The 14,971-nt window shown below is 44.3% G+C and overlaps 1 protein-coding gene across 2 annotated transcripts in view; it reads left to right on the top strand.

The window, feature by feature from the left end:
- spata20 (spermatogenesis associated 20) overlaps window positions 1–14,971 on the top strand; it is a 368,934-nt gene that overhangs the window by 43,588 nt on the left and 310,375 nt on the right. The gene's annotated exons all lie outside the window — the stretch shown is intronic.

Here is a 14,971-nt window from a genome sequence, read left to right as displayed (position 1 = left end):
TTCCTCCCACAGTCCAAAGATGTGCGGGTTAGGTTGATTGGCCATGCTAAGAAATTGCCCGTTAGTGTCCAGGGTTGCGTAGGTTAGAGGGATTAGTGGGTATGATATGGGGGCAGGGCCTGGGTGGGATTGTGTTCGGTGCAGACTCGATGGGCCAAAGGGCCTCTTTCTGCACTGTAGGGTTCTATGATTTATTTTTATGTGCCTTATCAGTTAATCTGTTTTGTTTTGAATGCTACTTGCATTCAGAGACAGAGCATTTAGTTATGTGCTTTCATTATTTTTGTAACATCTAACTTGACTGCTGATTTACCATTATGTTCTCTATCCCTTCCTGTCACGTTCTGTTTGACATTTCCCACATTCTTGGGCTGTAACATCCAAGCTCACCAATGTCGGATTTGCGGATAGCCCAAAGATGCACTGGGGAACCCCTCTTGGAGGTTTCCAAGTAAGGGTTTGTATGGGCAATTGTCCAGAAGTGAAGACTTCCTCTGGTTAATTGCCCTGGGATCTATCCAAAACTGCGATTTTTAAGCTGCAAAGTTTGGATGGTCTTGCCAAGGTTACACCAATAATTAGAAGAATTGAGACCTCTTCTAACTTCTGGGTAACTATTATTATAAACATTCAGACCAATTCGCCACCTTGGTGAACAGCATGTGGGAGCTGAGGATGACATTGTGATCAGGAGAAAACACATCTATGTTAAGTATTTGCACTGGAGGAGTTTTTATTTCAAAGTAATTGAGCTGGAGGCTGAGCTACCAGCTCTGCAGTACATCAGGGAGTCAATACCCCTTCAGAAAGGATCTTCTGATTTGGTCAATGGTCAGGATCAGGAAGGTCTGACTGTGAATGAGGCAGGTAACGGACCAAGAGCGCAAGAGTCTCTGCGATTGTCTGTCAGGTTGGAGGTTCTTTCAGCTTGTTAGGGTGCCGCAGGGTGGACGAGCTGATTGACCATGACGCTGTGGTACAGGATGCCTTTTAAGTGAGGCACCAACTGGCTCAAGAATGGCTTCTTCCCTGCTGTAAAAAGTCTGACAACACCAGGTTTTAGTCCAACAAATAAATAGGTTGGACTAAGACCTGGTGTTGTCAGACTTTTTACTGTGTTTACGCCAGTCCAACGCCAGCATACCCACATCATTCTTCCCTGCTGCCATCAGACTTTTGAATGGACCTACCTTGCATTCAGTTGATCTTTCTCCACACCCTAGTTATGACTTTAACACTACGTGTTCTCGTTTCCCTCTCTACGTACAGTATGCCCTTGTCGGTGTAGTGTGCAAGAAACAATACTTTGTACTGTATGTTAATACATGTGACAATAATAAATCATTATAATCTAGAAATTATTACCTTTAAGGTTCTGCTTTTTAATTTGGTGCCCATGCAGAATTTGGTGACTATGCAGAACCTCCTTCCTCGTCCTGCCTATGTCATTGGTACCTCCATGGACCACGGTGACTGGATCCTATCTTTCGCACTCTAGTTACATTCCCAGCTCTCAGTAGATGTCCCGAGTCCTCACACCAGGCAGGCAATGCAGATATTTGGACTTGGCTGCGAAGATATGTTTACCCCAGATCATGATGTTACTCAGACTTCCCACATGCTGCAGCCTTGACACATCACCTATCCTGTCATCTTAATGTGTTTTAATTAATTACTTAAAAAGGAAAATGAATAATTGAATAAGATGATGCACTTTATTAGCCCTACCACTAATTCCTTTTGGTTTGGTTTGATTTATTATTGTCACATGTATTGGGATACAGTGAAAATTATTGTTTCTTGTGCACTATACAGACAAAGCATACCATTCTTAGAGTAGGGGGAAAGGAAAGGAGAGAGTGCGAAATGTAGTGTTAAAGTCACAGCTAAGGTGTAGAGAAAGATCAGCTTAATATATGGTAGGTCCATTCAAAAATTTGATGGCAGCAGGGAAGAAGCTGTTCTTGAGTCAGTTGGTGTGTGTCCTCAGACTTTTGTAGCTTTTGTCTGACAGAAGGTGGAAGGGAGAATGTCCTGGATGCGTGAGGTCCTTAATTATGCTGGCTGCTTTTTCGAGGCAGTTAGAAGTGTAAATGGAGTCAATGGATAGAAGGCTGGTTTGCGTGATGGACTGGGCTACGTTTACACCCTTTGTAGTTTCTTGTGGACTTGATCAGAGCAGGAGCCGTACTAAGCTGTGATACATCCAGAAAGGATGCTTTCGATGGTGCATCTGAAAAAGTGGCAAGAGTCGTAGTGGACATGCTGAATTTCCTTAGCCTCCTGTGAAAGTAAAGACGTTGGTGAGTTTTCTTAACTATAACCTTAGTCTAGAGGGAGTATGTCAGGTTGTTGGGTATCGAGAAACTTAGAGCTCTTAACCATTTCCATTTCACCGCCATTGATGTAGACGGGGCATGTTCTCCACTACGCTTCCTGAAGTTGATGACAATCTCCTTTCTTTGACTGATGTTGAGGGCGAGATTATTGTCGTTGCACCAGTTCACCAGATTCCTTATCTCATTCCTGTACTCTGTCTCATCGTTGTTTGAGATATGACCCACTGCAATGGTGTCATCAGCAAATTTGAAAATTGAGTTGGAGGGTATTTGACCACACAATAAAGAGTGTAATAAGGGGCTGAGGACACAGCCTTGTGGGGCCCCGATTTGGAAGGTTAATCATGGAGGAGTACTATTGTGCTATTTGGGGTGGCACAGTGGTTAGCACTGCTGCCTCACAGGGCCAGGGACCCAGGTTCGATTCCCAGCTTGGGTCACTGTCTGTATGGAGTTTGCACGTTCTCCTTGTGTCTGCGTGGGTTTCTTCCGGGTTCCTTCCACAGTCTGAAAGACGTGCTGGTTAGGTGCATGGACCCAAACAGGCACTGGAGTGTGGCGACGAGGGGAATTTTACATAACTTCATTGCAGTGTTAATGTAACCCTTACTTGTGACTCATAAACTTGAAACCTTAGGAGTAGAATAGATTGAAACCATTTACCAGGTACTCACCAGATTGTATCTTTGTTCATGAGCCACGAGAGGGAGCTAGTGACTCATGAATCCCAATAATGTGGGCCAACCCTGGAGGATGAGAATCTGTTCCAACATTCAGTGCTTCCCAGGTTTAACATTTCATTCTTAGTTATGTCTTCCTTAGCACAAGGAAGTACAGTACAGTAGATCAGGATTGTGCTATTATTGCCAGCCTGAACTCTGTGCCCTTCTATGACGCTAGTCAGAAACTTATGCAGTCCATTCATGATCTTTGTGCCAGTCAAGGCCTTGTTCCAGCCTCAGTTCTACAGGGGAGGCCTGCATCATAAAAATCAGGATTTCACATTCTCCACTCCAGGAAATGGCCTCTTTACCACAGCTGGAACTCCCAATTATAATGAGCAAGGAGTCCTCATGTAAATCTCTGTACAGTTCATGCTTTCACGTTTGATCTGATCCACTGTACCTGACGTCGATACAGTCCCACTGTCCTTGCCCGCTGCCCCTGCTACTCTTGCTGCAGACCCTGTGGGTCAAGGAGGGCCCTTCCAGTGGTGAAAAGGACCCGTCTTCCCTTCACAACATTCCTTCTCTTTCGCCTTCCAAAATGATCCCTGGTGCCCCGCACCTCCAGCTAGGGTCTGCCTGACTGGTATCTATGAGAAGCACACTCTTGCCTGTATTCTGGAGTTTCCTCCATCTCAGTGTCCATGGCCTGTTTCAGTCCCAGCAGTGACCACAACACTAAACGTGTATAAGCATCCATACAACTTATACACAGTACATACCCATTTGACCATTGCTGACTTTTTAGGTTTAATTTTACATAGAACCCTACAGTGCAGAAAGAGGCCCTTTGGCCCATTGAGTCTGCACTGACCACAATCCCACCCATATCCCTACACATTTACCTGCTAATCCCTCTAACCTACACATCCCAGGACACTAAGGGGCAATTTTAGCATGGCCAATCAACCTAACCCGCACATCTTTGGACTGTGGGAGGAAACCGGAGAACCTGGAGGGAACCCACGCAGACACGAGGAGAATGTGCAAACTCCACACAGACAGTGACCCGAGCCGGGAATCGAACCCAGGTCCCTGGAGCTGTGAAGCAGCAATGCTAACCACTGTGCTACCGTGCCGTCCCAAGAACTTGTGGGAAAATGGCCAATTGTTTGTCTCTGTCCGTTATCACTATAGAAACAGTGGGCTGGATTTTCACGGCATCAAAAAGACTCTGCAGACTTTGAAGAATGTTGGCTGGGACCTGGATTAGGGAGTCCTGGCCCCACTTGCAATAATCCAATTTTTGCCACTCGGGAAAGGGCGTGATTCACACAGATGAATTCCTGAAACCTGAATTCATCAGCGATATTTGAACTCTGTGCTGAATTCAAACCAAGCACCTTTTAGCTGGCCAGAACCTGCATGTGCGTGTCACAATTTGATGGAGTAGGTGTAAAACTATAAAAAACAGAGGCCAGTAAGTGCTGCTCTGTCTGCACTGTGAGTGCTGCCTGGCTGTGGGAGTGCTTTTGGAGTTGGGTGGAAACAGGGAGTTGGGTAAAACAGGTAGCAGAGGCTACAAGGGAGAGTGCTGATTGGGCAGTAAGTCTCACAATGAGAGTGGGGGCGGGCGCCGGCCGGCCGGTCAGTGGGGGCAGGCGCCGGCCGGCCGGTCAGCGAGGGCTATTCTTGGTTTTCTGAAACTGACTGTGAGTTCGGACTAAAATAACTTAAAAGTGACATCACAGGAGGGTTGTGATTTGTTTGGCTAACAAGGAGCTGTGCTAAATTTGAAAATCCATTTAAATCACTGGTTAGAAATTGAGATAGTAAGGAGATAAGTTAAAAAAATGTTTCCATCAAAAAAAAATTAAAACACAAATTAAAATCTAATTAATTAAAATAGAGATGGAGGGTCAGGTGATGTGTTGTTCATGCATGGTGAGTGAGCTGGTGGACCCCATTGTGGTTCCCAGTGTCTGCAGTGAGTGTTGGTTGCTTGAGGAACTCAGGCTCAGAGTGGATGAGCTGAATTCTGAGCTTCGGATGCTGAGACACATCAGGGAGGGGGAGAGATATAGAATCATAGAACCCTACAGTGCAGAAAGAGGCCCTTCGGCCCATCAAGTCTGCACCGACCACAATCCCAACCCAGCCCTACCCCTATATCCCTACATGTTTTAGCCACTAATCCCTCTAACCTGCACATCCTGGGACACTAAGGAATAATTTTAACATGGCCAATCAATTTTACATAGAACCCTACAGTGCAGAAAGAGGCCCTTCGGCCCATTGAGTCTGCACTGACCACAATCCCACCCAGGCCCTATCTCCATATCCCTACACATTTATCCACTAATCCCTCTAACCTACACATCCCAGGACACGAAGGGGCAATTTTCGCATGGCCAATCAACCTAACCCGCACATCTTTGGACTGTGGGAGGAAACCGCAGCACCCGGAGGAAACCCACGCAGACACAAGGAGAATGTGCAAACTCCATACAGACAATGACCGAAGCCGGGAATCGAACCCTGGTCCCTGGAGCTGTGAAGCAGCAGTGCTAACCACTGTGCTATCGTGCTGCCCCACTGTGCTTGGTCTCCCCTATCTCTTGTCCCCAATTCCTCCAATTTTCATCCTTGACTTCCCTTACCTTCCACTGTTTGTTCTCTCCATCAACTCCGTCCACACATCAAGTACCCCATGCGTTGACCCCTTCCCCCCCAACTCCGTATCAGGGCACAAAGTAAAGTTTATTATCTGGACACTGTGCTCCAGGAGACAGTCACACCCCTTAGATAAATACCTTGAATTCGGCTAGTGGCCAGGGACAGGAGGGTGTAATGCGAGTGAGACAAGTAGTAGGGTCGCAGGAGCCTCAGTCCCTGAACAATCCAACAGGTTTGAGATTCTTGCTCCTTGTGTGGATGGGAATAGGTACTGCAGGGAGGATGAGCAAACTGACCATGACACAGTGGTGTAGTGAGCCGTTCAAATGGGAGGAGAAGAAAGAAGTGTAGTTATAATTAGGGGCATTGACACTGTTCTCTGTGATCAGGATCAAGAATCCCAAAGGTTGTGTTGCCTGTCTGGTGTTCGGGTTTGGAATATCTCATGTGGGCTGCAGAAGAACTTGGAGTGGAAGAGTAAAGATCTAGTTGTCATGGTCCATGTAGGTACCAATGACATAGGTAGAACAGGAACAAAGGTTCTGCTCAGGGAGTATGAACAACTCAGAGCTAAATTACAAAGCAGAACCAAAAAGTTAATAATCTCTGGATTGCTACCTGAGTATGAGCTAATTGGCACAGGGTCAATAAGATTAAGGAGGTAAATGTGTGGTTCAAAGATTGGTGTGGGAGGAATGGATTTGAATTCATGGGATATTGGCACCAGTACTGGGGAAGAGGGGTTCTGTTCCGATGTGACAGTCTTCATCTGAATCGTGCTGGGACCAGCGTCCTGGTGAATCGTACAACTGGGGCTGTAGATAGGGCTTTAAACTAAAACTGGGGGAGGGTTCACTTGTATGTAGAATCAGAAAATCAAAGGTAAAGGAGAGGGGAGAAGTGCAGGTTAATGATGAGGACTTTCAACTAGTTAAAGGATCCAAGGGCTCAGGAGAGATTAATAAAGGTTCAAGACCACGTAATAGAACAGAGAGTATAGAAAGTGGCAGGAACCTAACCTCCAAGCAGAGTAAAAAAGGTGACAAGTATGAGAAGGGAGGTGTTCAATGCAGAACTGAGGATGTTGTACCTAAATACACGCAGTATATGGAACAAGGTAAATGAGCTTGTTGCACGCATTGAAATTGGCTGGCACAGTGTTGTGGGCGTCAGAGATGTGGCTGCAAGGGGATCAGGGCTGGGATCTAAATATCCAAGGATATGTGTCCTATCGAAGGACATGCAGATGGGCAAAAGGGGTGGGGTTGCATTGTTAGTAAGGAATGAAGTTAAATTGATAGCAAGAAGGCATAGAATCTCCGTGGGTAGAGTTGAGGAATCGCGAAGGTAAAAAGACCCTGATGGGAGTTATGTACAGGCCCCCTAGCAGTGGTCAGGATGTGGGGCAGAAAATAAATCAGGAGATAGAAAAGGTGTAGGAAAAAGGCGATATTCCAATAATCATGGGTGACTTCAATATGCAGGTGGACTGGGAAAATCAGGGTAGGTAGTGGATCCCAAGAAAAGGAATTTGTGGAATATCTAAGAGATGGTTTTTTTGGAGCAGCTTGTGACAGAGCCTATTAGGCAACAGGCAATTCTGGATTTGGTGATGTGACTTGATTAGGGAACTTAAGGTGAAGAAACCCTTCGGGAACAGTGACCACAATATGATAGAATTTACCCTGCAGTTTGAGAGGGAGAAGCTGGAATCAGATGTAACAGTATTACAACTAAATAAAGGTAACTATAAAGACATGAGGGAAAAGCTGGCCAGAGTTGATTGGAAAGGGAGCCGAGCAGGGAAGACAGTGGAACAGCAATGGCAGGAGTTTTGGGGGGGTTGTTCGGGAGGCACAACAGAAATTCATCCCAAGGAGGAGGAAACATGCCAAGGGGAGGACGAGGCATCCATGGCTGACGAGGGAAGTCAAGGACAGCATAAAAGCAAAAGAGAAAGCATACAAAGTGGCGAGGATTAGTGGGAAGTCAGAGAATCGGGAAGCCTTTAAAAGCGAGAAGAGGGCAACTAAAAAAGCAGTAAGAGGGGAGAAGATAAAATATTAATGTAAGCGAGCCAGTAATATAAAAGAATTTAGAGTTTTTTTTCAATATATAAAAGGTAAGAGAGAGACAAAAGTAAACATTGGACCACTGGAAAATGAGGCTGGAGAAGTAATAATAGGAAACAAAGAAATGGCACAGGAACTAAACAGTTACTTTGCGTCAGTCTTCACGGTGGAAGACAGCAGTGGGATGCCAGAGCTCCAGGAGAATCAGGGGGCGCAGGTGAGTGTAGTGGCCATCACTAAGGAGAAGGTTCTGGGAAAACTGAAAGGTCTGAAGTGGATCCTGGACCAGATGGACTACAGCCCAGGATTCTAAAAGAGACAGCCGAGGAAATTGTGGAGGCATTGGTGATCTTTCAGGAATCACCGGAAGCAGGGAGGGTCCCAGAGGATTGGAAAGCAGCTAATGTAACACTGCTGTTTAAGAAGGGAGGGAGACAGCAGATGAAAAATTATAGGCCAGTTAGCCTGACCTCAGTCATTGGCAAGATTTTAGAGTCCGTTATTAAAGATGAGATCGCAGAGTACTTGGAAGTGCGTAATAAAATAGGATGGAGTCAGCACGACTTCGTCAGGGGGAGGTTGTGTCTGACAAATCTGTTAGAGTTCTTTGAGGAGACATCAAGAAAGTTAGGTAAAGAAGAATCAATGGACGTATTGTATTTAGACTTCCAAAAAAACCTTTGACAAGGTGCTGCATAGGAGACTGTTAAATAAGTTAAGAGCCCATGGTGTTAAGGGTAAGATCCTGGCATGGATAGAGGATTGGCTGACTGGCAGAAGGTAGAGAGTGGGATAAAGGGGTCTTTTTCAGGATGGTAGCCCGTGACTAGTGACGTGCTTCAGGGGTCAGTGTTAGGATCACAACTTTTCACAATATACATTAACGATTTGGAGGAAGGAACTGAAGGCACTGTTGCCAAGTTTGCAGATGATACGAAGATATATAGAGAGACAGATAGTATTGAGGAAGCGGGGGCTGCAGGAGGACTTGGGTAGGTTAGGAGAGTGGGCAAAGAAGTGGTAGATGGAATACAATGTGGAAAAGTGTGACGTTATGCACTTTGGAAGGAGGAATGGAGGCATAGACTATTTTCTAAATGGGAAAATGCATAGGAGATCAGAAACACAAAGGGACTTGGGAGTCTTTGTTCAAGATTCTGTTAAGGTTAACATACAGGTTCAGTGAGCAGTTAGGAAGGCAAATACAATGTTAGCATTTGTGTCGAGAGGGCTAGAATGTAGGAGCAGGGATGTACTTCTGAGGCTTTATAAAGCTCGGGGCAGACCGCATTTGGAGTATTGTGAGCTGTTTTGGGCCCCGTATCTAAGGAAAGATGTGCTGACTTTGGAAAGGGTCCAGAGGAAATTCACAAAAATGATTCCTGGAATGAAGAGCTTGTTGTATGAGGAATGTTTGCGGACTCTGGGTCATAAGAAAATAAGAACTAGGAGCAGGAGTAGGCTATTTGTCCCCTTGAGCCTGCTCCACCATTCATTAAGGTCATGGCTAATCTTTCCGTGGACTCAGCTCCACTTAGTTCCTTTGCTGTTCAAAAATTTATCTGTCCTTGCCTTAAAAATATTCAATGAGGTAGCCCCAACTGTTTCACTAGTGGAGTACTCTGTACTCATTGGAGTTTAGAAGGATGAGGGGGGATCTTATTGAAACTTACAGGATACTGCGAGGCCTGGATAGAATGGACGTGGAGAGGATGTTTCCACTATCGGGAAAACTAGAACCAGAGGGTACAACTTCAGGCTGAAGGGGCGATCCTTTAAAACAGAGATGAGGAGGAATTTCTTCAGCCAGAGAGTAGTGAAACTGTGGAATTCTTTGCCGCAGAAGGCTGTGGAGGCCAGGTCATTGAGTGTCTTTAAGACAATTAGATAGGTTCTTGATTAGTAAGAGGATCAAGGATTATGGGGAAAAGGCAGGAGAATGGGGATGAGAAAGATATCAGCCATGATTGAATGGTGGAGCAGACGCGATGGGCTGAGTGGCCTAATTCTGCTCCTATGTCTTATGGTCGTATAAATACTGTTGAAGGACCAATAGGATCTGTGTAATTGAAGTTGTTTTAAATGCTCTTTTTTAAGTAGCATTTGGTCCTAGAGTTTCAGTAGAGTTCTTTGTTGACATTTCCCCGTGTTCTATCATTCCGCAATTATCTCTGTAGAGTTCACAGTTTGTTTGACAGCTTAAAATAGCAACTTAAGGATTAGCTGTCTTTGACGTGTGGTTTGAATAGGCTTTTTTTAAGAGATTAAACACTTGAGATTTAAAACTTTTGTTTTTTATGAATTGGATTTTTTTCACTATCAGGTTTGTAAACCTGTATCAGATTGCTAGATCATTTTTTCCATCTCTACATTACAGAAGAGATGGCAGGGGTAAGTTTTTCACTCAGAGGATGGTGAGTGAGTGGAATCGGCTGCTGTCGGTGGTGGTAGAGGCGAACTCGTTGGGGTCTTTTAAGGGACTTCTGGATGAGTACATGGGATCTAATGGGATTGAGGGTTATAGATAGGCCTGGTAAGTATGGATATGATTGACACAACTTGTGGGCCGAAGGGCCTGTTTGTGCTGCAGTGTTCTATGTTTTATGTTCTGTGTACATGGTTCTTGAGGTTTACTCTTGGTTGGATACAGGGTGAATGAGGGGCCACAGGATATAGGTGGGGGGAGGTGGGGTATGGCTGCTGGGTTTGAGGGCTAGAGGTCTAATAACTTGTAAAACAACTAGGACAAAGTCGCAAAAAGCTGAGGCGGGACTTCTAACCAGCCCACCTTAGCACCTATCCCTCTGGAGCAAGAATAGCATATTTTGGGATACTTTTCACAGAATCGGGTCCAGCGGGTTGGAAAATTTCCGACTCCAGCTACCTGCCTCGGAGCCACAACCTGGCCCAGCGTGCATACCTGGGTGGGTTACTTACATCAAGTTTCATCAGCCTTTGTCATTCAATCAAATTGAGCTTGATAGCCATAATAGATGCTACAGTCGTATCTGTTTACACCGGACTTAAAGGAAGTTAACTTCAGGAGAGAGCATGCTTCAACTGTAACGTAACAGACCTGGTTGTAAAGAATCAGACTTCACGTTCCCCTAGCCCTGAAACTCTCCGATAGAGACAAAGAGCCATGCAGGGGAGGCAAGACCTAGTGATATTATTACTGGATTATTAATCCAGAAACTCAGCTAATGTTCTGGGGACCCGCATTCGAATCCTGCCAGGGCAGATGGTAGAATTTGAATTCAATTTAAAAAAAAATCTGAAATTAAGAATCTACTTATGACCGTGAAACCATTGTCGATTGTTGGGAAAACCCATCTGGTTCACTGATATCCTTTAGGGATGGAAATCTGCTGTCCTTACCTGGTCTGGCCTACATGTGACTCCAGAGCCACAGCAATATGGTTGACTTTCAACTGCCCTCTGAAATGCCCACAAGCGTCTCAGTTTAAGGATGACTAGGGATGGGCAATAAATGCTGGCTGACCAGCGACGCCCATGTCCCACGAATGAATTAAAAAGTGCAGAAAAGGCCCTTCAGCCCATTGAGTTTGTACTGACAATAACTACCAGTAAAGTCACACTAATCATATTTTCCAGCACTTGTCCCATATCCTTGAATGTTACGATGTTTCAGGTGCTCATCCAAATCATTTTGAAAGGTTGTCAGGTTTCCAGCTTCCTCTACTCTCCCCAGGCAGTGCACCCTACCGTCCACCACCCTCAGTGATTTTTTTTTTCTCAGATCCCCTCTGAATCTTCTGCCCCTCACCCTAAAACTATGCTCCCTCATGATTAACCCCTCAGCCAAGGGGAACGGCTGCTTCATTGTCATACTCCTCAATCTTATGCACCTCAATCAATGTTCGCCTTCTTTGCTCTAAAGAAATCGATTCAATCTCTGTCTTTCTCCAGTTTATGACCCTTTGTGCATCTTGGATTTTTAATTGCTCTGCAGTTAAAAATCCAAGATGCAGGTTTTAGAATTCCCTTTCCGTCTTGCTATCACCCTTTCTTTCATACACCTTTTAAAGACCTATCTCTTTAAGCAAACATTTAGTCAAACTGTCTCTATGTGGCTGAGAATCAAATTTTATTTGATAATTGCTCTTGTGAAATGCTGTGGAATGTTCTGCAGTGTTAAAGGTGCTATATAAATGAAAGTCATTGTTGTTAGCAGCAAATGATTGAACAGGGCTTTTCGAAATCAGTCTGAAATGTTATAGATGGTTACACAATAATAGGACAGATTTGCGATTCAATATAAAAAGGATGAAAACTGCTGTGAATAACAAGCAGAAAGAGAATGTGGTGAATGAAGCGTGTGAGGTCTAGCAGGACACTGCACAATCCTGCCGATGGTTTGTTAGAAGTGAACCTGAACCCAGCTGCCAGTTTTAGACATTGACATCTTCAGCCAGCTGGAACAAGGAGCGTTAGCGTAGCGCTAACCATTCATCTTGCACCATCAAGCTTAGGGTAAATCCCTTCACCTCGCTGAAAGAATCATTAAATTACGCATTATGTTATCCCAGCAGAAGTGTTCGCTGGTGTTCCAGAAAAATTCTCCACTGAGGCTGGATATAATGACGGGAAAAGGCCTTTTGATCTTGACGACTGGGAATGCGCCAATAGTTTGGACTGAGAAGACAGGGGAGATTTTAACTTGCTGTGCCTGACAGAACTCCAGATGGTAGCAGGATTAAAATTGACTCCACTACCATTCTTCCCTTACCCAGTCTGGCCGACGTGTGACTCCAGACCCACAACAACTGTCCTCTGGGGCAACTAGGGATGGGCAATAAATGCTGACCGGCCAGCAATGCCCACGTCCCACAAATGAATGGAAGAAAACCCAGCTCCATTCCGGAATTAAGGGGATTGGCCGATGAGGAGAGACTGAGTAGACTGGGACTATACTCATTTGAATTTAGAAGAATTGGGGGGGACATTGTGGAAACATAAAATTATGAAGGAAATAGATAAGATAGAAGCAAGGAAGTTGTTTCCACTGGTGGGTGAAAGTAGAGCTAGGCAGCATGGCCTCAAAATAAAAGGGAGCAGATTTAGGATTGAGTTGAGGAGGAACTTCTTCACCCAAAAGGCTGTGAATCTGTGGAATTCCCTGCCTAGTGAAGCAGATGAGGCTACCTCATTGAATGTTTTTAAGGCAAGGATAGATAAATTTTTGAACAGTAAAGGAATTAAGGGTTATGGTGACCGGGCGGGTAAGTGGAACTGAGTCCACGAAAATATCAGCCACGATCTTATTGAATGGCAGAGCAGGCTCGAGGGACCAGATGGCTTACTCCTGCTCCTAGTTCTTATGTTCATTGGATGTAGCGTCGCTGGCTAGGCCAGCATTTATTGCCCAACACTAATTGTCCTCGAACTGCCTTGCTTGGCCGTTTCAGAGTAGTTAAGAGACGACCAGATTGCTCAGAGTCTGGAATCACGTGTAGGCCAGACCAAGTAGGGATGGCAGATTTCCTTCCCTTAAGGACATTAGTGAACTGAATGTGTTTTTACAATAATTGCCAATGGTTTCATGGTCATTATTAGATTTTTAATTCCGGAGTTTTATTGAATTCAAATTTCACTACCTGCTGTGGTGGGATTTGAATCCAGGTCCCTATTGCATTACCCTGGGTCTCTGGATTATTGATTCAGTGACAATACCACAAGTCCATTGCCAATGTCCTATATTGTACCCATTTACCAGACCCACTGCCTTTTGTACCTTAGAAACCTTGTGGCTTTCCAGGTGTGACCTAATCGCTGTTGGGATGCTATTTCAAAATTCTTCCAGTATCATCAGCTCCTTCATGTTCTCAAAATTTTGTTCTAACTTTAGGGATCGAAACCACTGGTCCCACAATATCCCTTTTTCCCCAGCAAATTCTACAAATGTTTCAATTTGGTCTTCTCTTTTGAAGTTTTAACTTCAACTGTTGTGCTTAAGGATCAAGGTCGTAAGTATTAAGCACCGCAGTTTTGACTACCTCATGATCTGAAGGTTGTTCTTCTGAAAGCCTACAATACGCATCCATAGCCTTCCCGACCAAACACTTGGCAAAAGAACAGCCAGTGTCCCCTATGGCCATTTTACCTTTGTAGCCACCTAGATGAATTTGGGCAATATCTTAGTTATATCAAAGCTCAGAATGGGACTCGATTCCTCATCTTTCACACCATAATCTACATTTTTCTCTGGCCAGTTCATGTTGCCTGATTTATTTTTCTCTTGGAAATGCAAAAACTTGAATTTCAATTTATTTTTCTAATTTGAACTTCTTCATTTCTCTTTTTCAAGCTCAGGTTTTTCTATCTCGAGCTGCTTCATCTGTAACTGAATTCTCGCTAATATAATTGAGTTGTTATCTGGTTTAGCTTTTTCTTCCAATTCCTGACGCTGTGCTGTTCCCTCAGTTGCATCTTTTTTTTAGCCTCTGGCCCTTAACTCAAACTCTCCCTGCTAATGAGATTAACTTAACCTTGGTTAGTTGAGGCAATGTACGGTGGGATAAATCTTCCCTCACCTGAAAAGTCTGAGGAATTGACAAATCCATTGTGCTTTTCAATCAGTACAGTAAAGTACTCTGTGGAAATCTTATCAATCTTAACCTCAGCACACCGTCCTGTGGATTCACAAACTGGCAAGAGTTCCCACTGTAATATTATCCTTGGCCAGACTCCCAGTTTGTTGGTGAGATCCAATTAGGAACCAATAATGTTTTGTTTAAAGTTTGTAATTTAAGGTACCTGCTAATAGAATAAAACCACAAGATACCACGGTTTGAACAAACCAAAATAAACTTTACAATGTCAGAAAAATGAAACAATTTACAATATCTATCTTGTACTCTAATATTCAGGGTAAAAAAGGTGCAAATGAATTAACAGTGGTCAAACACACCATACTACACAATAGATGCGCCCAAAACAGATCCCATGGTTTTCTCAACAACCCACCCAAACACGAGGCAAACTGAATCAACCAGTCTCACTGATGCTCCTTCACTCTCACGAGGGTTTTCACTCTTGATCTTCAAAGATCTTAGTCTGGAATTTATTCTGAAAGTTGCTCCAAATTGGACAGCGTGGAGCAGGGTTTCAGTCTCGACTTCTGAGATTCTGTTCCCCTGGATTCCCGAGTTCACTCAAAGACCAATTCACAAGCACAATTTCTACTCTTTGGCTAAAC

The sequence above is a fragment of the Carcharhinus amblyrhynchos genome, chromosome 21 (genome assembly GCF_965287045.1).
Source record: "Carcharhinus amblyrhynchos chromosome 21, sCarAmb.v2.hapA, whole genome shotgun sequence".
NCBI lineage: Eukaryota > Metazoa > Chordata > Chondrichthyes > Carcharhiniformes > Carcharhinidae > Carcharhinus > Carcharhinus amblyrhynchos.
The sequence above is the reverse complement of the archived record's forward strand: the minus strand, read 5'-3'. Positions and strand labels throughout refer to the sequence as shown.